We start from the raw sequence: 23,904 nt of genomic DNA, 5'->3' as shown, positions 1-23,904 counted from the left end.
GGAGAGGAAGAACTGAGGCCATGTGACTGGTATATCAGATTTGATATAATAGGATGGTCAGTGTAGGGGATCACCATGTGGCATGGAATGATAAGACCAAAGAAAGTAATGATGGGGTGAGACCATACAAAGAAGGAAGGTAGATGAATGATCTATTTACATGGATGAATGAGAATTTTTCTTGGTCCATTATGAGGAAGAATTATAGTGAATACCACAATCACATGGTATTGATAAATTGCTATTCGTTTTACCTACATATGTAACCTCTCTCTATATATATATAATATTATAAATTAGTTCAGAATTAATCTGTTTATGTCATAGTATTTGATTATTGTACATATTCAATTAATTCCTTTGTGATCTTTGTCAAGTCTTGAGGCAACAGAACCTCAGCATTGCTGAGGAGAAATTCCTGAAAGAGTTGAATCCAAACTGACATTTGAAGTTGAAACTATGGATTCCAACACTGATAGAAAGGCAAATTATCCCTCACAATGATCACATGTTGTATCACTCTGCAGTATTTACTGCCAAAATGTTTACCCATTTGTACAACTAAACTGAAGAGGAGTCTGGCTTCGCAGCAGTTCCATGGAGCCTGGCCCTCACCTTTTCTTCATGCTCAAATTTTAGCTTTAATGTTTTGGAATATATTGTGAGTTTTGATTATTAATCATACCTGTGTACCTTCATTATTTTGCATGGATGCCAAATTTGATTGTACAATGACAGTCGTACAATAAGCACCATATAAATACTTAACAAAATTAACTCCTCAGGTTTGAAATTTTGAGCTGGTACTTAGCATATTAAATGGCCACTGTGTTCAAGGAATTGTTAATATTACCGAAAAGCCAATGTTAGTACGTATGACATTACATGTAAATATCTTATATAATAGAGCATATAAATGCAAATTGCAGGCTAAAATTATTGTAAGATCTGAGAGAAATTCAAGGACAAATATGGCCAGTGAGAACCAAAGTGATCAAGGAAAACTTCAGGGGGGAGGTAGGATGAAACCCAAGCCATCATGATAAATTAGACTACTTGAAATAAGTAGAAAAATTGATCAAGGGAATTTAGAAGCATCATAGGCTTAAGAAGCATCCCATAGTTTCCTGTCAAACAACTGAGGGAATACAGACTTTAGGGATGGATCAAAAACACTAGAGAAGACAAGGACCTGAGCATAAGTGCTTCAGAAGACAGTATTTTCCAAAAAAAGTTTCAAGGTAAATATTTCTAATGTGGCATCTGTTCATGCATTTCTTTTGTTGACACAGTATAACCATGCTGAGGAAATTCCTGAGAGAGTGGGACCAAGGAGGGCACTTGGTTTTTATTCAAGTTAAAGAGTGGCTTTGAGTGTGCACAGGATTATCCTAAAGGCGCTGAGTGTTTGAAGACAGTATGGGGTCGTGGAGGTGGGCAGAGAGAAGTACTTGGCTTTGGAAGACTGACATATTTTATTCAGTATTTCATAGCAGGCTCTGACTATCCACATACATAGCTGAGATGCTATTTATCTCCCAGTTTTTATCCTCTATCTTTTCCTTTTAGAATTAGAGCCTCCAAATTTTAACTGGACACATGCTACCCAAAATAAAGTCTTAAACTTCCAGACTTCTTTGTACTTAGTTGCAGCCATTTGTCTAAGTTTTGGCTAATGGGATGTAAACAAATTCATATTTTGAGTTTCCGGGTTATGCCCTCGTTGTGGTTTGAATCTGTATCTCTGCTAAATCTTATGCTAAAATGTAATCCCTGGTGTTGGAGGTGGAGCCTGGTGGGAGGTGTTTGGATCATGCGGGAGAATACCTCATGAATGGCCTACCACCATCCGCCTGGCGATGATGGAGTTCATGCAAGAAATGGTTGTTTAAAAGTGTGTGGCACCTTGCACTCTCTCTTGCTCCCACTAGTTTCCATGTGACATGCTGCTTCCACTTCACCTTCCACCATGATTATAAGCTACCAGAGGCCTTCCCAGAAGCTAAGCAGATTCTGGCACCATGCTTCCCGCACAGCCTGTCAAACTGTGAACCAATTAAACCTTTCTATATAAATTACCCCATTTCAGACATTTATTTACAGCAATGCAAAGAACAGCTTAATATAGCCCTTAAAAGAGAATGGGCATGATCTTTATGTCCTCTTCTTCCCCTTTCCTGCCGGGTTGAATGTGAACGTGGTGATGAGCTATCTTGGACCATGCAGGACAAGGGCAGCACACTAGGAGGGGCAAAGCTGAAAGATGGAAGGAAGCAAAATCTCGAACTCTGTTGTGTCATCATGCTAGCCTTTGATTACCTAACATACTCGTGTAAGAGAGAATTGCACTGCTGTTTAACTTAGGCCAGTATATTTGGGGGTCTTTTTCCTTCCGTAGTTGTTGGCAAGATGTAAATATTTTGATGATTGCTTACTAAAGGCCTATTGATTACTTGAGTAAATTAAGAAGGGCTGTTTCAATATTCACTCATAGCATGTGCTTTGATCACATTTTACTTGTAAAGAATTTGGTTTTCTTAGCTTTGGACGTAATTCACTCTGCAGGAAGATAGGCAGCTATGTGGCCCCATCTTTATTTTCCCCATATTCATTCACATTGATAGTGGAGCAAGGCACCATGAACATGTGGCTGGATGTTTCTGGGTGTTTTGTGTCACTGCTTTTGTCACTAGAGGAAGACAGCTGTTTATTTCACGATCCTTATTTTGGAGGTTCTTTTGAAATTAGTTTGAACACATTGAAGCACATACCTTTTTTACAAAGGTTATCATGTCTCTACTTTGAACTTTGAAAAGAGTCGAAGAGATGTAATCATTTGCAAGCAGCTGTTGTGTGGGGTCCTTCATGTCAGCAGGTCGTGACAAGTAGAGACACAGAGGCTTGTTCTCTGTTGGGTTTCATAATTTCATTTCCCTAACTTCATTAATACCAGAAAATTGATGGCTATGACATTTAAAAACATGTGCGTGTTGAAGTCAGGCTTGGGTGATGTTCTCAAGAGAATAAATGCTTTCCAAAAGTCACTGGGTGTTGCCTCTTGCTTCGTTACCTCTGCTGCTACCATCTGCGAATTTCAGAATCATTTCTGACTGAGGCAAAGGATTAGCACCTTTGCAACAGTGCCCTTCCAGGCCAGCAGGGTGAGCCCTCCCTGTACTCTGAAGGAGAGAAATGTGGTTTAAATCAGGTTATAAACCCACAGACTCTGAACTAATCAGCCGTGGGAAATTTCTGGGAAGGCAGGTCCAGGGTTATCAAACTCTATTAGAAGCAAGAGCATCGGTTATGTAAATAGCATCATATTAACAAAGTCAAAATCCCTGGGGAAAAACATTTTTCTTTCACACTTCTCATCGAGATATAAAATGCATTAACATTTTAAAAACAGCGTTATTGAGGTATAATTGACATATGATAAACTGTACATATTTAAGTGCACATTTTTAAAGTTTTGACATTTACATATTTGGGAAGTCACCACCACAGTCAAAATAATCAGCATGCCCATCAGTCCCAAAAATTTTATTTTTAAATTATATAGTTTTTTTTGGTTTTATTTTTAGTTGACATATTACAATTTTACACAATTATGGGATATAGAGTGATACTTCAATACATATGCAATGTGTAATGATCAAATCAAGGATATTAGTATTTCTATCACCTCAAAGATTTATAATTTGTGTTGTATACATTCATAATCCTCTCTTCTTCTAGCTTTTTGAAAACATGCAATAAATAATAGTTAAGCATATTTATCCTACAGTGCTGCAGGACCCAATAACTCATTTCTCCCATTTAGCTGTAATTTTGTACTCATTAACCAATCTTTTCCTATCCTCCCCTCCCTACTACCCTTCCTAGCCCTAAGAACTACAATTCTACTTTCTACTTCTATGAATTCAAGTTTGTTTAGCTTCCATGTGTGAGTTAAAACATGTGGTATTTATATTTCTGTGCCTGACTGATTTCACTTAACATAATGTCCTTTAGCCACATCCATTTTTCCACAAATGACACGATTTCATTCTTTTCTCTTTTTTTTTTTTTTTTTTTTTTTTTTGCCGAATAATGTTCCATTGTGTATACATACCACATTTTCTGTATCCATTCGTCTGCTGATGAACATTTAGGTTGATTCCATATCTCAGCTCTTGTGACTAGTGCTGCAATAAACAGAGGAATGTGGATATCTCTTCAACATACTGATTCCTTTATTTTGAATAAATACCCAGTAGTAAAATTGCTAGATTATATAGTAGTTTTATTTTTAGTTTTTTTTTAAAGAACTTCCATGCTGTTTTACATAATTGAATTTCAAATTTACATTCCCACCAAGAGTGTGTAAGAGTTCTCTTTTCTCTACATCCTTGCCGGCATTTGTTATTTTTTTTCTTTTTGATAATAGCCATTCTAACTAAAGTGAAATGATATCTCAATGTAGTTTTGATTGCATTTCCCTGATGATTAGTAATGTTGGAAAAATTGCATTTTTGCTTCTGCTTATTTTCTTACCTTTCTTTCTTTCCTATGTTCTACCACTCCACCTTCTTCTTGATGAAGAAATAGTACTTACAAGGTCACATGGGAGGTGAACATAGTAGGATGTGAGGAAGTGAAGGTTCAGTAAGAGTTCTGTGGTATGGAAAGATAGGCACACATGTCTGCAGAGCTGCCTATTCTTCCTGCTCCAGAAGCAGCCCTGCTCAGTCTCCACACTTAGCAAGGTGCCCGGCAAAGATTCAGTGACATTCAAGTCTATCAAGCAGATTTCCTAATTTATGTATGTGGTATTTGCAAACTTCACCATAATGTATTCTGAAAGTTTTGCATTCTTTCGACAAGATATATTGAATCTCAGGTCCTGGTCTCTGATTGATCCCAACACTGGGGTCATATGTTAGAGTGTTACACAGTTCTCTGACAAGCCTTTATTATATATTGTAAAAGGCTAGCATCCTGGGTGAAAATCCTCAAAGGTCATTCCTGAAAAAGGGCTTTAGGCTTTTTAGTTGGGCGTGAAATGCGGAGCTGTTTCCACTCACAGTGTTGGCAGTACCAAATACATGCTCCGGGCTCCAGCTGCCTTTATCAAGGTGTGGGAGGCCTGTTTGGAGAGAACTGCCTTAAACCAAGGTCATGACATTCATTCTCAACATGAGAGAAATTGATTTTTTAAATTTCTGTTTCATAGCTTTTTTATTTATTTATTTATTTATTTATTTTTATTATTATTATACTTTAAGTTCTAGGGTACATGTGCATAATGTGCAGGTTTGTTACATATGTATACTTGTGCCATGTTGGTGTGCTGCACCCATCAACTCGTCAGCACCCATCAACTCGTCATTCACATCAGGTATAACTCCCAATGCAATCCCTCCCCCCTCCCCCCTCCCCATGATAGGCCCCGGTGTGTGATGTCCCCCTTCCCGAGTCCAAGTGATCTCATTGTTCAGTTCCCACCTATGAGTGAGAACATAGCTTTAGAGTACTTGTAGCGTAGGCTAGGCTACTCCAAGTAAATATCCTGGGAACAAAGAGGACCCCAAAGGAGCGTTGATATGGCATGCCTCCAACGGCTTCCCTTGGAAAAATCGGGAAGTCAGCAAAACTTAGAATTTTGCCTGTCATTTTACTCAGATTTCTTCCTTTCTTGGGTCTCTACTGGATGACCAAATCTTAGAAATTTCCGCAAAGGATACTGGTAATAACACAACTTGTGACTACTAACAGAGATTTAATCAATGTCTGGAGGTTTAAAAGCCCCAAACCTCAAAAGAATAAAGGTGTAGTGATTGAATGAAAGTCTATTTGTTTAAGGTTTGGGGAAGGAAACTAGGACACAGGCCCTGTAAATCAAATCGCTGACAGGCTTCCATCCAGCCTGACTGACCCTGTTCCTCACCTGGGGTAAAGAAAGCAAAACACCAATAGTAGATCAAGAATACCAGCTGCATGCAAGGACATTATATGCACTGAAAAATTATCTCAGGGTGGCCGTCATGGGCCCTTTCTCAGACTTGCTGACTTACCTTAGAAATATTACTTCCCCATTGGTTTGCCGAAGAAGTGAGGATAGATGATTTCATCTAGCTGCTTGAAGTGAATCTCTTTTTCTCTCTGTCTCCTGTGGCACACAGGGGAATCAGTGAGAGAATGAGGGTAATGGTAACTACAGAAGCACTGGTAAAATTTTCTTAGTGTATGCCAGTCTGTGTGAGAGAAAAAGATGTCTTACTCAAGGTTAGTTACAGGAGACGTTGCTCCCAACACTCTAGGATTTATGACAGTCCCACTCACTATTCTGGAGAGCAGGCTCTAACCTTACTCATTGGATACAGTTTGTGGAATTGCTGCAAAGTGTTATTCTTTGCAACAGATGGCATTCCAGGCATGTGGCAAAATTACTCTATTTTATTTGGGCATCAATCAAATTTTAGAAGGGTGAAATGAAATGATTTGGAACAAATGAGGTATTTTTCCCCACTCCATCAGGTACAAACTTTTTAAAATAAAATTGTTTGCGGGGAAATACATTTTATTTAAAGTTACAGAATACTAAGAGAAAGCTTTTCAAATTGCGTATCCTCTGACTTGGAAAGGGAGAAGTGGCACAAAGCTAAGCAGTGATATTATCATTGTTTAGCCTGGGGAGAAACTTAAAGCCTAGGAGTAGAGCTACCAGTTTTAGAAGGTAAAGAAAACCAGCTTCTTCCTCTGCGTGATTTGAGAGGTGATAATAAGGTCCTACTAGATGAAGATAATTTGTGAATTATAGGAAGTTAAGACTTTAAGGGTCCAATTGAGTTTTCACTATGGGATGATGGTATGATACTAAACACATGAAGATGCCTTAGAAAACCACTACAGACATGCTATCCATTCAATCCATTTCAGTTTTCATCATTGTAGTGATTATTGTTGCAATCACAATGTTTCCCTGTGAATGTTTCCCCTGTTGCACTTTCCACAATAATTTACCATTGTTTATTTATGTGGCTTTCTCCTTATTTGACTGGAGCTCCGTGAAAGTAGGAGCTGAGCTTGAAGGCATTTCTTAGCATTCCATGCTTATCTAACCTTGAATATTAGAGATAAATAAAGCAAGTGTTATTTTGCACATTGAAATTTCCTTCTTTCTGCAGACATTTTTCTCTTTTCAAAGAAAAATAGCAGCCACAGCAGCACTAATAGGGTTCAAATAATAAATAAGTTTTATATTAAAACTATATGTGAATCAAAAGCCACTACGTATAGGTAAACATGACTCTTGCAGAATCTGAAGACTGATTTACTCAACACCACTGCAACTCTGTTGTAGTATGTTTCCTGTAGCCAAATGCTACAATTACCAGACTCCCATAAGCTCAAACTATTGCTGTGATCTGAGTCAGCCAGTCAAATACACCTGGATGAGACTTGGAAAGCAGACATAAACATTAGAACACAGAAATGTACAGTTTTGTAAAAGTATATTCATGGAAATACTTGTGTTTTGTTTATTTCCTTTCGTTCTGTGACAGTTGTTCTGGAACTTCTGGTGTTTAACACCCTAGTTAACAGCCTAACTTTTTGGGTGTTAAGCAGTAGGTGACACTATCACTGGCATTTTCATTGGAATACCTCAGTGATGTATATGGGTATCTATCTCTGCTTAAGTTAAGCTAAGAACAGACTGTGTTGCCTGCAACTGAGAACTCTGACCCATGCAATAAGTGGGAACAGAAGTGGCAGGTAGGAGATCCAAAAAGGAATGAAAATCTGAAATGGGTTCTCTAATTTGGAAGGGGAAGGATTCAGTTACTGTTAGAGGGTGGGGTATTGGTATTATTCCATGCCACTCAATGCAAACTGTGATGTTTAAATTATCTCTTTGGGCCACCAGAAATGAAAGAATGGTTTTGATAGACTGAAAGAATTCTACAATAGAACATTACAAAGAGAACAATAATGATGGAAAAGACTAGCTACTTCTACTCATATTGAATAATTAAAGAGAAAAAAAAATAACAGACTCAGGATCTTAGATTCCAGGCTAAGTTAGAAAACAAGAAAGTTTCTGTGACCTACCTAAAACGATGTCCTGTAGGTCCAGGGCTAATGTGTGCACCAGTAGTCACAGGATCTGATCATATAGGTTGCTGAATTTAAAATACTTAAATTTACAGTTTATCAGGTCTCCCAGGCAAATGTTAAGTCATTGATTGGTAAAGAATTAGAATCCACAGGATTAGAATTGGGATGCTTGGGGAAATTTCAATAACTCCGAATCCCCTGTAACTCCTAGGGCTGGCAGAAGCAGTCCCCATCTCCTGTCAGATAAGACTGATCCTGTGATGCTTGAAGACATTGTAATGACTTCAAAGAACAGGGTGCTAAGACTCCCCGTCTTGCTCTACTACTTCACCTGGCATCTGAAGGTAGATCCCAGTATGCTCTTGAGGATCAATTAAACAAACCAAATCTGGATGTTGACTTATACATTTCAATATTTTACATCAGCAAAAGACCTTGGATATGTGTGTAGGAATTGGTCCTAAGGGTACTAGACCAAAGAGGGGAAATTATATTTTACATCAGGTTAAAAATGTCTATATTGGTACACTTACAATAAATTCTGGACTTAATGTGCTAGGTCAAACTAGCCCAAATAGCTGGAAGTAAATTTTATAATTTTCTTGTACTTCTTTTTTCTTATTAAAGATGGATCAAATGGTAGTCTATATCAAATGAAGTGAAGATATCATAGTAGTCCACTTCTCATAACTCTATTAGGCAATGCCGCAGTAGGGACTCTGTGTGGGGGCTCCAACCCCACATTTCCCTTCTGCACTGCCTTAGAGGAGGTTCTCCATGGGGCTCTGCCCCTGCATTAGGCTTCTCCCTGGGCATCCAGATTTTTCCATACATCATCTGAAATGTAGGTGGAGGCTCCCAAGCCTCAACTCTTGCACTCTGTGCACCTTGGGGCTTAACATCACATGGAAGCTGCCAAGACTTATGGGTTGCACCCTCTGAAACAGTTGGCTGAGCTGTACCTGGGCTCTGTTGATCCAACAGAGCTGGAGCAGCTGGGACATAGGGAGCAGTGTCCTGAGGCTGTACAGAGCAGTGGAGCCCTTGGCCTGGCTCACAAAACCATTCTGTCCTCCAAGACTTCGGGGCCTGTGATGGGAGGGACTGCTGCTAAGGTTTCCAAAATGGCTTTGAGGTCTTCATCCCATTGTCTTGGCTATTTCCCCTTGGCTCCTTTTCACTTATGCAAATTTCTGCAGCCTACTTGAATTTCTACCACTCCCAACAAAAATGGGCTTTTTTTTTTTTTCTACCATACGGCTAGGATGCAAACTTTCTAAACTATTATGCTGTGTGTCCCTTTTAAATATAAGTTACAATTTCAGGTCACTTCTCTGCTCACACATATGAGCATAGGCTTATCATCTAAATCATCACTCTCAAGTTCAAAGTTCCACAGATCCCTAGATCAGGGACACAGTGCAGCCAGTCTCTGCTAAGGCATAGCACAAGTGACCTTTATTCCAGTTCCCAATAAGTTCCTCATTTCTATCTGAGACCTCCTCAGCCTGGACTTCATTGTCCATGTCATTATCATCATGTTGGTCACAACCATTCAACAAGGAAGTTCCAAACTTTCCCTCATTTTTTAGTCTTTTTCTGAATCCTCCATACTCTTCCAACCTGTGACCATTACCTAGTTCCAAAGTTGCTTCCACAGTTTCAGTATCTTTCTAGCAATGCTCATTCCTTGGTACCAATTTTCTGTATTATTCTGTTCTTGCATTGTTATAAAGAAATATCGGAGACTGGGTAATTTAAAAAAGAGGTTTAATTGACTCACAGTTCCACAGGTTGTACAGGAAACATGGCAGCATCTACTCAGCTTCTGGAGAGGACTCAGGAAAGTTACAATCATGGCAGAAGACAAAGAGGGAGTTGGCTTTTCACATGGCTGGAGGAGGAGGGAGAAAGAGAGAGGGGAGGTGCTATACATTTGTAAACAATCAGATCACATGAGTACTCAGGACAGTACAAGGGGGATATCCACCCCCATGATCCAATCACCTCTCAGCAGGCCCTACCTCCAACACTGAGGATCACAATTCAACATGAGATTTGGTGGGAACACAGATCCAAACCATATTAGTAATTAAATTTTACTATGAGTTTTAGAGAGGGGAAGCAAATCACTACAGACCCTGTAATGATTTTTCAAGTATTAATTATACATTTTTCTCTTAGCTTTTCCCAAAGAGATTGCTGGCAAATTTAAGGTTAACTTTGCCTTAATTGCCCCCTGGTCTTTGGAGAAGTTACTGGACGTTGACTCTATGACCATACTGTTCACAGGTAAATCACAACAGTACTGTGGTCCAGCGGTCATAGTTGAGACTTGTGAGTGAATATCAGGTGGTTATGAGAATTTATGCTTGATATTATGTCCTAGTGGGCCCAGAGGATTCACAAACTCATCCTGTGGCTACTGTGGTATAGATGGAAAAGATATATACTCAGCAATAAGCGGCAGTTCCATGTTAGCCTTGAACTTGTGGAGTGGAAGCTGTCAAAAGACAAGTGGATGTAAATGACGAGTTAATGGGTGCAGCACACCAACATGGCACATGTATACTTATGTAACAGACCTGCACATTGTGCACATGTACCTTAGAACTTAAAGTAAAATAAAAAAAATTTAAAAATTTTAAAAATTTTTTAAAAATTTAAAAATAAAACAGAATAAAAAAAGACAAGTGGAAGTCCTTCTAACGGAAAGAAATATTCCTAGAATAAATGCAGAGGTTGGTTCATAATCATAAACTCAAAAGATACAAAGATGGTTGTTTCTATTATATTCCACTTAACGTTGTGATGACTGTGTAGTGAAAGAAGAGTCTTGGTAATGATAAAAGATGATTAATGTAAGTGTAATTAAATGATGAATCCAATTGTAATTTTCCAGATATATTATCTTTGTTATTAGCAGATAATCCCAGCTTTTGGCTCCCGTTCTTTAGCTATTTAGCTTGAGAGGGCTTTTAATTCCCCCTCCACCCCATCCTAATAAACAGAAAATGCCAGAAAAAGATTTTTCTGACACCTGGAAGGAACACCAGTGTACCATAACCATCTTTATCTGGGCTTAGTCAATGGCTACATGCCTTGATTTTGTCCTCGGGAACTTTCTCCTTCACATAATTTCTCAGGATAACATGTTGGTTTACAAAATTGATGGCATCATGTTGATAGAACCAGGTGAGCAGGAAGTAGGGTTGTCTTAAATAGTTCAATAGGAGTCATGTGTGCTTGGCACCCCAGTGAAGATATCTGGTGATATATACTTTAACATTCGAGGCTACATCTTCCAAGGAGAAATATAAGTTGCAGCACATTTTATCTTCTCTCATTAGGATAGAGGAATGATGTCTAATGGTCCTATTTGAATTTTGAAGGCAACACATATCACATTAAAGTGTACTGTTTCAACTTATTTTCCCAAAATGCCTATAGCCTTGGGCAAGAGGAAGGTCTTATATATAAGCATCCATCTTGTATATAAGCAATGCTGCTAGTTGGCTCTCATGACCCAGAGAATCCAATGGTACTAAAAACATCTGAGGCAGATCAGGATGTTCTGTGGGCCCTTTGACAAGCTCGATGGGGAATTATAGTTGAGGACCCAGTTTTGGAGCAAAGTCAAACCCTCTTCTGAAACAATTTTCCTTTAAGAAATAGTTGTGAACTTGCTAATGAATCATCATATAGAAGAAATCATAGGACATAAGTTTACATTTAACCTAAATTGCTTATCTTTAACTGGGTGTAGTCTAATCTACTGTGTCATAAAGTCAGATGAAATCAAGAGCTTTTTATCAATAAATTTAACTATTAATTAGAATATTATGCAAATTACATAGGATATTGCTGGCACAAATCCAGCTGCTAAAAGTGATGCCTCTCACCCCAGTATGTCTGAGTGGTCGATGTGACTGGTACTCACTGGGATGTATCCTAAGACGTAGCTCTCTCTCTCCTTGGGCTTTGACTTCCATTCTCTGGAATGGGAAATACAGGATGCTCAGTTTACCATAAGCCACATCCACGGGGGAAGGGTATGCCTAGATCTATTTGTTTTAGAGAATATGTTGTGATGTGTCTTTTTTTTTCTGTTTATTTAGACACATGAGGAACTGAGTATAAGAAAGGTTAAACGAATTTCCCAAGGTGACAGTTTTAGGAAACAGTTCAGTTGACGCTAAAGTTCTCTCATTCTTTATCCAATGTGCTTTTCACTATAATTCTGTTTCACTTGGGCTTTAACTGTTATTACTTTAAGAACTCTCAGATGATGCCTTTACATAGTACTAAAAGGTGTTACAAAAAATCCTTATTCTTTTCATTTCCCAGGGACTTCTCTTTTTTCCAATCCCAAAATTACCTTCCACCCTCCATCCCAGTCGGTCACTGCTCCATCTTACTCTAGATGCATCAGTAGTTTGTTTTATGATTAGGCTACTTTTATCTTTGGAATTTCGCAGTGTAATTTCATCATCATCATTCTTTTCCCTTGCTCTTGCCAACTTTAGGCGTACTGGTTTCTGTCCATTGTTTACATCATAAAAGTCCAGCATTTGGAAAAATAAAGGAAGATTCAAAGAAACATTAAGCAGACCAAACCTAAATGATTAGACTATAATCCTATAGAAAATAATGATGCTTATCCCAAGACAATACTCTTTCAAATATGTGAAGACAATAGTTATTTTCCCCTTTGAGTTGTCTTTTCCCCAGGCCTTCCTGCCTTCGCAGGACTTACTGCCTCAGTCCTTCTAAAGCATTTTCATAAGCCCTAGTTTTGCTTTCTGTTTACTAATCTTGTGGCTGTGCTCCCACTTTTTTTATGTGGACAAGTTGACCAACTATGCCACTACCAGCATGGAAGAAAAAGATAATATTTTCTCTTGCTCTGACCTCTGTATTTCTATTAAGAATGTCCAGTTTTATTCTCACTTTTTTCCTCAGTAATGTCACACTTTGTATCTCTTTTGTTCAGCTGAAACTTTCAATGTATTTTTACCTTGTATCTTCCTTTAGCATTCTTGAGTTGTTTCACATTCCTGCTACATGACTAATATAATCACCATCCATTGTCTTGCTTTGTCCTATGGGATCTGCTCTTTATTACAACTACTGGTAAAATTTCCCTACTGTGACCTCTCTTCCAGTTCCAGAGTTATGTAAAGATACTTGCTTACAAGCCTGGATGTGGTGCAATCAGCTATCTACACTAATATAATCCTGCTTCACATCGAAGGCACAATATCTGCAAATTTGCTTTACATCTATAGCTTGAAACTGACATATTCTTATTTTGGTTTTTTGGGGAAGACATTTAGTTCTTCTTGGTCCTGTCTGAACACTGTCAAAGAGAATTCCCTCCTTCCCCTACCCCATGACTTTCAGAAAGTTATTGTGACATTTCGACAGCTATAATGTTGATAGTATCTTTCCTTTATTTCCTCCTCTGACTTAGGTAGAACTCTACAGAGCATTGGAGACTCCTGAATCAATGGTGCAGATATTCATTTTTCTCTAACTTTGACAACTGTCTTGTACGTTTCCCTTCCCCATTTGGCCCAGAGCTAACCTGTGCCTCTCTTGCTGGAATATGGGGACCTGGATGTTTCACAGGCTGACAGGGTGAGACAAAAGCAAATGCAGCTGACCTGATGGGGATGTTGTCAGATGCAGTCAACCCCACTGGACGTATACTCACTCAGAGAGGCTGGTCCTGAGTGCTCCTCCCATCTGCCTCCCGGTCCCATGGTTGTGCCCTGGCTGCCCCAGGCTGACAGTGGGGCTAGCCAAGCATAGCTGTTGTGAATATCTCAAGACGATTCAGAGAAAAAGCCCAGACATCATTTTGCAGAGGATATTATACATACAGACTTGGAAGCAGTTTTAGGAAAGGTGGATAAGGTCCAAGGCAATTTTTTTTAGCTCTATTTGAGGGTGTAGGGGGGTGAGTGGGAGTGGGGGTGGGGTTGCAAGTCCAGGGAAAAGATACCTGACTTGACTGACCATCTTGAGTGCAAATTGTTAACTATAAAAATCATGAGTGGTTGGCAGCTACTGTTTTTGTTTGTTTGTTTTTTGAGTCAGAGTCTTGCTCTTTTGCCCAGGTTGGAATGCAATGGTGTGATCATAGCTGGCATCAGCCTTAAAACTCTGACTAATTTATTTATTTATTTATTTATTTTTGAGATCTCACTATGTTGATCAGTCTGGTCTCAAACTCCTGGTTTCAAGCTATTCTCCCACCTCAGCTTCCCTAGTAAATGGGAGTATAGGCGCAAGCCACTCTGCCTGGGTCTTTTTTTTTTTCAAGCCAAATTTTTCCCTCTGTAAAGAAGTTCCTCTCACTTTCCACCAAACCTGGACTTCGTAGTTGTCACTTTTATGCATTGTGGAAGGGACAAATGTGAAGAGAGTGAGTATATTTTCATATATTTAAGAGAGTGTCTATCTTTTATTGCATTATGAATATGGCATTTGGTCAGGGAAGCTGAGTCCCATAGACAGTCAAAAAAAAAAAAAAAAAAAAATGACCTGTAGATACTGTTCCAGGACCCGGGCCTTCTTCAGGCTGCCAAATATTAGCCTTCTTCAAGGCTTACTTGAAATTCTACCTTATTTTGGAAGCATCTGCCTATTAATTCACCCAGCAGAAATTATTCTTCCTCTGAGCTCGCCAGAGCATGCACATTGTCTGTGATGTCACTTACTTGGTAGATTTTGAAAGAGGCAGCTTGTTTTGCTCCTGTGTGCTTCCAGTCTTGAAGCTTCCCTGACTACCTGTGTGGCCTTGGGGAAGTTAGTTAGCCTGCCTGAATCCACATGCTCTTATCTCTCCCAGAAAGATGATAACATGGCCCCACTGTTCTAATCCTTGGGTATTGCCATGATTCACTGTTACTATGTTAGTGCTATTGCTTCATAAGTTGTGAGGAATTCCAGGAAAGTCAGTAATGATTATTATGACATCATATAATTTCTAAAGTGGAGGCATCTTTATTTTTCCCAACCATACTGACAACTACTTGAGATCAAGGATTAAACATTATGAATCTCTGCTTTCCTAACAGTGTAATGCTATGAACATAGTAGAAAGTTAATAAATATTTATTGGGGGCCAGACGGGAGTCATGATTCCCTTGAAAAATTACAAACTGTTGACATATCATCACCAACTTCTTTCCAGAAAAAGAGTAAGCAGATTAAATGATGATTTATTTTGCAATATTGTAACTTTAAAGTCGTTGTACTGTGGAATTTGTGAGTCACAGTTTCTTGTCTACAGTATCAACTCTAAGAAGAGATTATAAAATAATGACACCACTTAGACAAACTTGCCAGAACTTTCCATATCTAAATGCTTCAAAATATTTACTTAAGGAGGTTTCTCAGTTATTTCAGAAGCCATTGCTCACCATAACCAAATCCTAGTACAATTCAAAATAAAAACGGAGAAACAAAAAGCAATCATTGCTCTGCCCAGAACAATGTCTACCCATCCAAATTCTTCAGTCTTCCAATCAAAGCCCATCTCAAGCTGGCTTCAGCCCGCTTTTCCTCTCTTACTATTCACTAAGCAGATTTAGCATGGTGAAGGTCATGTTAGATTTGTAAGAAATGTAGGAGCAAAATCTAGCTCTGTCTCTCATTTTTCTATGACCTTGGAAGAAGTGTCTCATCTATCCTGAGTCTTAATTCTTATATCTATGAATGAAGATACTGATGTTTTTCTGTCTCAGCATAAGGATTAAATAAGATGAAACACAACGTATGTAAAAGTGTCAGTTTGGGAAATATCGTAGGCTCCTAACAGGTGCTAGTTCCCTTTTTTGGCATTCTTTAGACAAATTCCTGATTTTCTCCATCCTCACTGATCTCAGCGTTGGGAATGTCCACCCGATGTCTCTCTTCCTACTTAACTTTTACAGACTAATTCAAGTTAGTTTTACTGGGCAAAACCTCTACTGTCCCCTCTGACCAGAAAGGTCTCGTTTTCTCTAAACTTCTTTAGTACTTGTAAAACTAATCATGTATTTGCCCTTTGCTGATCCATATTATTAAGTAAAAAAAAAAATTCGTTTCCTCCACAAGATTGTAAGTTACCTAGAAGACATGGATTTCTCATATATATTTATATTTCCTCTATTCTGTAGGAAGGTGTCATGCCTAAAGGGAGGCAGCTCATTGTAGGGGAAAGAACCAACGCTTTCACATGAGGCAGACCAATTTCCAACTACAAAGTGGACAAAGTCCTTGAAAGATGTTATATTCATATACACAGTCAGGTAGATGAATGTTTGATTTCTCCTATTAAGTACATATGTGTCCATTAAGTATAGCTATACATTTTTCTTTACAAGTATAGATAAGATTGGGTATAGAAAGTTATGAGTAAATAAAAAAGTTCTGGTAAAAGTCAAAACTGAGCCAAGAACAGGAATTGCCAGGCAGTACCAGCAGCCCTTAAGAATAAGCAGGATGCTGTGTAAGATGATGGATCAGACAAAAATGCCAATAAAAGAATTGACTGAAAAATTATCTTTTGCATCTCTTGAGTAAATGTCATCCTTGGCTCCCTCCTGCTTCCACTCCTCATATTTAAATCCATTCTCAAAATATGTTCCCAATCTGTCTACTTTTCTCTGTTTCCACAGCTGCTACTCCACATGAAGCTACCACTCTCTATCATCAGGATTATTTTACAGTCTCTTACCTGTTCTCCCATTTCTGTCCATTTTTCCTTTCTTTACAGAAGAACCAGATGACTCTTTAAAAACATAAATCAAATCATGTCATTACCTGCAAAAATACCTAATGGCTTCCCTTTGAAATAGAATATTTTAATCCTGGCTTACATGTTTTTTAAAGCCAAACAGCTTTTTACCAGAAGATGGTATTACACATGGATGACTGGCAGATATTTCTCTGGTAGAATAAGATTTGATGCTGGTGATTTGATATATGGCCAGGGGTCAGAGTTCAGTCAATACTGCAATTTGTATTTAAAAAGAAATGATATTCTAGGCGTTCAATATGGAGGCAATTTTTGTTTCAACATGGGCCATACCATACATATACTTTGTATTGATGCAGGAGCTTTTCTTGACATCTTCATCAGACTTGCAATGGGAGTGCCCTGCTTACCTGGGCTGCTGTGCTGCACCTCTTGCAGGAGAGAATGCATGAGCTAGTGAGTGTGGAATCTAGCTGGCCATTTTGGGCACTGGCAGGAACAGGCTCCATGGGCGGCCCCACGGTAGTGCCCAGCTGGGTGTGCCTGCCACCCCTGAAGCCCCAGAGGGTGTGTTACAGTGGTATCTTAGCTCCACCATCCATGGGCAGCCATGTGTTATCAGCTCAGTGGGTTCCTTACCTCATCGTGTAGGGCAGCTGCCCTTTGCCAGTGAGGGCAAAGGGCCAATGTGACAGACATTTTTCAGTACCTGACGAGGTGGGTCCTGAGCTTTTGTCTGGTGTCTAAGAAGAATGAGGTCGAATGGACACTTGAAGGATGGTGGAGATGGAGAATTTTATTTAGTCATGCTTAGGGCTGTCAGTGGAGAGGGGAGCTGGAGAGGGGATGGGTCAGGCGGATAATCTTCCCTGAAGTCTGGCCATCTCCAGCCAGCCCTTCTCTGAAGTCCAGTCATCTGGACTTCATCTGAAGCCATCTCTTCTCTGGAGTCCAGTCATCCCTCTGAAGTCAATTTGCCTCTCTGCAGTCAAGCAGCTTCTCTCCCTCTACCAGCTGAGTCTGGGGTCTTTATAGGCACAGGACAGGGACAGGCCATAGGCAGTTTTGGAAAAGCCAACACTCAATTGGAAAAAATACATTATTCAGAAAGAACCAATAGGGAGAGAGCAGGCAAACAGGGATATAAGTTTTTACACTGGGCTGTGGGTTTCAGGCTTTTCAGCTCGGAGGTGAGGTTTTGCCAGGGACCTGCCCATATCTGCCTAGCATTTCTCTGCCTCCTGCCTCTATCAGTATGGAGACAGTGAACAAACCAGAATGATAAGTAGCCCTTGAACCTGGCTTTCCTGTCTCAAGTCCTTCCTACTCTGTTCAATGAAATCCTCCATTGTGTCTGTAAAAAGCAGCTGAGTTTTTGTTTACATGTCTAAAAGCCAAGAATGAATAAATACTGCAGTGGAGTGAAAACTGCAGGTCACTTTGTGGTATTTATTTTATCTGAGTTTTACAAAGCTTCCTGATAATTTCACAGAAGACAAAAAATCCTGTGAAAGCTGAGACCTTTACATTTTCTGAACTTATAAAATGTCTTTATTTGGTTCTAAATGATCTCTAATAACATGCTCATGGCAGGAGTTGAGATTCTATGTACACTCTACCCACCCCCTTCCCAAATGCACTAAAAGTTCTTCTTTGATAAAAATTTATAGTTCTTGGAATTTCAGCAACCTACCGTCCTACCAGATCACTTTCTTGGCTTTACTGTCATCTATATTTAAAAGCGGTTCCTCTTGTAGCCACAAACTGCAACTTGAAATGTCAACATAATATTTTATGAATGTTTATTATAATAAACAATGAAAGAAAAAATACAAGCACAGAGTTATACTCTAAGGATCACAGGATATAAATAAGCATCGTGGCTTACAGAAGGAGAGAAAAATGGAAGTGCCATGTTTGGATATGGAAAGAGAAGATTTCTTAATAAAAAGTGATTATAAGACAGAATCACCAACTATGTATTACTGAATGAATCCAACATACCCTAACTAATTGTGTATATCTTTTAGAGCAGTATAATTAACAAGTTAAGTTTTAAAATAATGTAGACCTGTCACTGTCACTGTTGGAAATAGTCAAATAATCTTTTTTTTTTTTTTTTACAAAATACTTTTGCATAATTTGTTCTGTAAAGTAGACTAAATCATGTTCAAGAAAGTCATATCAATAAATATTTTGAGCTCCTACCATGTTTTCTGTTCTTGAATAGGTAGTAAATAACAAAGGACTAAAAATATTTTCTTTGCTTTTCAGGAGCTTGCTACCTTCCAGAAAAGTCTATAAACAAGGCAGGAAAGCATCAAATGCTAGAATTCTCGGAATAGATTTCAAATGGTCTAGCATTTTCCATTTGTAGGGAGTCATATTTCAATAAAGCAGATGAAGGCCATTCAAGGTTAGGGCAAAATAATTAATGTAGAAAAGATGTTGTCTGTGGGGTGTATCAAGATGTCCACCTCTCTTTTCAAGGAATGATATTATATGACCTATATGACTGTGAGCTCAAGCTCCATAAATGATCACACAAATCTTTTCCAATATTCTATCTGAAAGTATTCTTCCTACAATATACTGTATGGAAGATGCATGTAATGATTTGATAAATAAAATTACAGATGATTTTTATTCTCAGTGGCTTTTTAAAGCAATTCAAACGAAAATTATTTTCAGTCTAACTGCAGCAATTCTACTTACTGTAAGTAAATCTGATGGGAACCTGACAACAATGTGAAGGAAAACTTGAACTCGTTATATTATCTTTCTTTTATTTGTGTCACTCATTCAAAAAAAGAAGGGATTTGTACTAGATTATATCAAAAGTCCTTCCCTAATTGAAATGTCTCTTTTAAAATCTTGTATGTTTGAGATGTTCTCTAAATGTCTTAATGTTTTATCATTTTTTTAAAAAAATCAACTGATTAGATATATGCATATATGTGTATATATGTATAGATATATATATGTGTGTGTATACATTTGTGTATACATGTGTGTATATATGCATGTATATAAAAACATACACTGATTATATGCATATATATGTGCATATATGTATAGATGCATATATATGTGTATATATACGCGTGTGTGTGTGTATATGTATGGTAAATGGGGTACCCATCACCACAAGCAATTATGCTTTGTGTTACAAACAAACAATTATACTCTTTTAGTTATTTTAAGATGTACAATTAAATTGTTATTGACTACAGTCACCCTGTTGTGCTATCAAATACTAAGTCTTATTCTTTCTAATTATTTTTTTTTGTGTGTGTATATATATATATGTGTGTGTGTGTGTGTGTGTGTGTATATATATATATTTTTGAGACAGAGTCTTGCTCTGTTGCCCAGGCTGGAGTGCAGTGGCGCAATCTCGGCTCACTGCAACCTCTGTCTCCCAGATTCAAGCTCTTCTCCTGGCTCAGTCTCTCAAGTAACTGGGACTACAGGCCTGTGCCACCATGCCTGGCTAAGTTTTTGTATTTTTAAGTAGAGAGGGGATTTCACCATGTTAACCAGGATGGTCTCGATCTCCTGACCTCATGAGCCACCTGCCTCAACTTCCCAAAACATTGAGATTACAGGCGTGAGCCATGGCACCTGGCTGATATATTTTATAGTTATATGTATTCTCATACTTCTGGATGTCTTTTAGGTATTAAATTTTGAAAGATTCAGAAGACACCAAGTCTAGTAATAAACTAACCATCTAACTTTTGACATAATGTTAGGACATATGTCCAAATTCAAAATTCAAAAAGACTTTGTGGTTTATTTTAAAATAGAGTCTATGAATAAGATAGTATCTATCTATCTATCTATCTATCTATCTATCTATCTATCTATCTAACATCTATGTGTCTACATATATCTTATTACTCTTAATTGCCTATATAGGAAAATTGACATTATAAAAACCTGAAGAATTTTCTTTTAATTTTAATGTTTGTGGGTACATAGTACGTGTATACATTTATGGGGTACATGAGATATTTTGATACAGGCATGCCATGCATAATAATCACATTAGGGTAAATGGGGTACCCATCACCACAAGCACTTATGCTTTGTGTACAAACAACTCAATTACACTCTTTTAGTTATTTTAAGATGTACAATTAAATTGTTATTGACTATAGTCACCCTGTTGTGCCATCAAATACTAAGTCTTGTTCATTCTTTCCAATTTTTTTTTTTTGTACCCATTAATCATCCCTACTTCCCCCAGCCGCCATGCCCCCACTACCCTTCCCAGATTCTGGTAAACATCCTTCTACTCTCTATCTGCATAAGTTCAATTATTTTAAATTTTAGCTCCCACAAAGAAGTAAGAACGTGAGAAGTTTGTCTTTTTTGTGCCTGGCTTATTTGACTTAAAATAATGATCTCCAGCTCCATCCATGTTGTTGCAAATGGCAGGATCTCATTCATTTTTATGAGTAAATAGTACTCCATTGTGTATATGTCCCATATTTTGTTTATCCATGTATCTGTTAATGGACGGTTAGGTTGCTTCCAAATCTTGGCTCTTGTGAATACTGTTGCAATAAACATGAGAGTGCAGATATTGCTTTGATATACTGATTTTTTTTTTTTTTTTCTTTTGGGTAGATCTAGCAGCGGGATTGCTAGATCATATGGTCTCTATTTTTACTTTTCTGAGGAGCTTCCAAACCATTCTCCACAGTGGATATACTAATTTACATTCTTACCAACAGTGTACGAGGGTTCCCTTCTCTCCACATCCTCACCAGCATTTGTTATTGCCTGACTGTTGGATAAAAGCCATTTTAACTGGAGTGAGATAATATTTCATTGTACTTTTGATTTGCATTTATCTGATGATCAATGATGTTCAGCACATTTTCATACACCTGTTTGGCATTTGTATGTCTTCATTTGAGAAATGTCTGTTCAGATCTTTTGCCCATTTAAAAATCAGATTATTAGAGTTTTTCTTATACAGTTTTTGTTAGTTTCTTACCTATTCTAGTTATTAATCCATTGTCAGCTGGGTAGTGTGCAAATATTTTCTCTTAATTCTGTGGGTTGTCTCTTCACTTTGTTGATTGTTTCCTTTTCTGTGCAGAAGCTTTATAACTTGGTGTGATCTCATTTGTCTATTTTTGCTTTGGTTATCTGTGCTTGTGGTGTATTACTCAAGAAATATTTGCCCAGTCCAATATCCTGGAGAGTTTCCCCAATGTTTTCTTTTAAGAGTTCCATAGTTTGAAATCTTAGATTTAAGTTTTTATTCCATTTTGATTTGATTTTTGTGTATGGAGAAAACTAAGTGTCTAGTTTCATTCTTCTGCATGTGGAAACCCAGTTTTCGAGCATCATTTACCAAACAGACTATCTTTTTCCCAATGTATATTCTTGGCACCTTTGTTGAAAATTAGTTCACTGCAGGTGTATAGATTTGTTTTTGTGTTCTCTATTCTGTACCATTGGTCTATGTGTCTAATTTTATGCCAGTACCAAGTTGTCTTGGTTGGTATAGCTCTGTAGCATAATTTGAAATTAGGTAATGTGATTCTTTCAGTTTTGTTCTTTTTGCTCAGGATAGCTTTGGCTATTCTGGGTCTTTTGTGGTTTTGTAAGAATTTTAGGATTTAAAAAATTTTGTGAAGAATGTCATTGGTATTTTTATAGGGATTGCATCAAGTCTGTAGATTGCTTTGAGTTGTATGACTTTTAACAATATTTATTCTCCCATTCCATGAACATGGAATATTTTTTCTTTTTTTGTGTGTTTCTTTCATTAACATTTTACACTTTTTATTATAGAGATCTTTCACTTCTTTGGCTAAGTTAATTTTTAGGTATTTTATTTTATTTGTAGCTATTGTAAGTGAGATTACTTCCGTGATATTTATTTATTTATTTATTTATTATTATACTTTAAGTTCTAGGGTACATATGCACAACATGCAGGTTTGCTACATATGTATACATGTGTCATGTTGGTGTGCTGTATCCGTTAACTCGTCATTTACATTACGTATATTTCCTAATGCTATCCTTCCCCCCTCCCCACAATAGGCCCTGGTGTGTGATGTTCCCCTTCCCTAGTTCAAGTGATCTCATTGTTCAATTCCCACCTATGAGTGAGAACATGCGGTGTTTGGTTTTCTGTTCTTGCGATAGTTTGCTGAGAATGATGGTTTCCAGTTGCATCCATGTCCCTACAAAGAACATGAACTCATCTTTTTTTATGGCTGCGTAGTATTCCATAGTATATATGTGCCACATTTTCTTAATCCAGGCTGTCACTGATGGTCATTTGGGTTGATTCCAAGTCTTTACTATTGTGAATAGTGCCACAATAAACATACGTGTGCATGTGTCTTTATAGCAGCATGATTTATAATCCTTTGGGTATATCCCCAGTAATGGGATGGCTGGGTCAAATGGTATTTCTAGTTCTAGATCCTTGAGGATTTGCCACATGGTTTTCCACAATGGTTGAACTAGTTTACAGTGCTACCAACAGTGTAAAAGTGTTCCTCTGTCTCCACAACCTCTCCAGCACCTGTTGTTTCCTGGTTTTTTAATGATTGCCATTCTAACTGGTTTGATATGGTATCTCATTGTGGTTTTGATTTGCATTTCTCTGATGGCCAGTGATGATGAGCATTTTTTCATGTGTCTGTTGGCTGTATGAATGTCTTCTTTTGAGAAATGTCTGTTCATATCCTTTGCCCACTTTTTGATGGGGTTGTTTGTTTTTTTTCTTGTAAATTTGATTGAGTTCTTTGTAGGTTCTGGATATTAGCCCTTTGTCAGATAAGTAGATTGCAAAAATTTTCTCCCATTCTGTAGGTTGCCTGTTCACTCTGATGGTAGTTTCTTTTGCTGTGCAGAAGCTCTTTAGTTTAATGAGATCCCATTTGTCAATTTTGGCTTTTGTTAGCATTGCTTTTTGTGTTTTAGACATGAAGTCCTTGCCCATGCCTATGTCCTGAATGGTATTACCTAGGTTTTCTTCTAGGGTTTTTATGGTTTTAGATCTAACATTGAAGTCTCTA

The sequence above is a fragment of the Chlorocebus sabaeus genome, chromosome 18 (genome assembly GCF_047675955.1).
Source record: "Chlorocebus sabaeus isolate Y175 chromosome 18, mChlSab1.0.hap1, whole genome shotgun sequence".
NCBI lineage: Eukaryota > Metazoa > Chordata > Mammalia > Primates > Cercopithecidae > Chlorocebus > Chlorocebus sabaeus.
Note: the sequence above shows the minus strand (reverse complement) of the source record.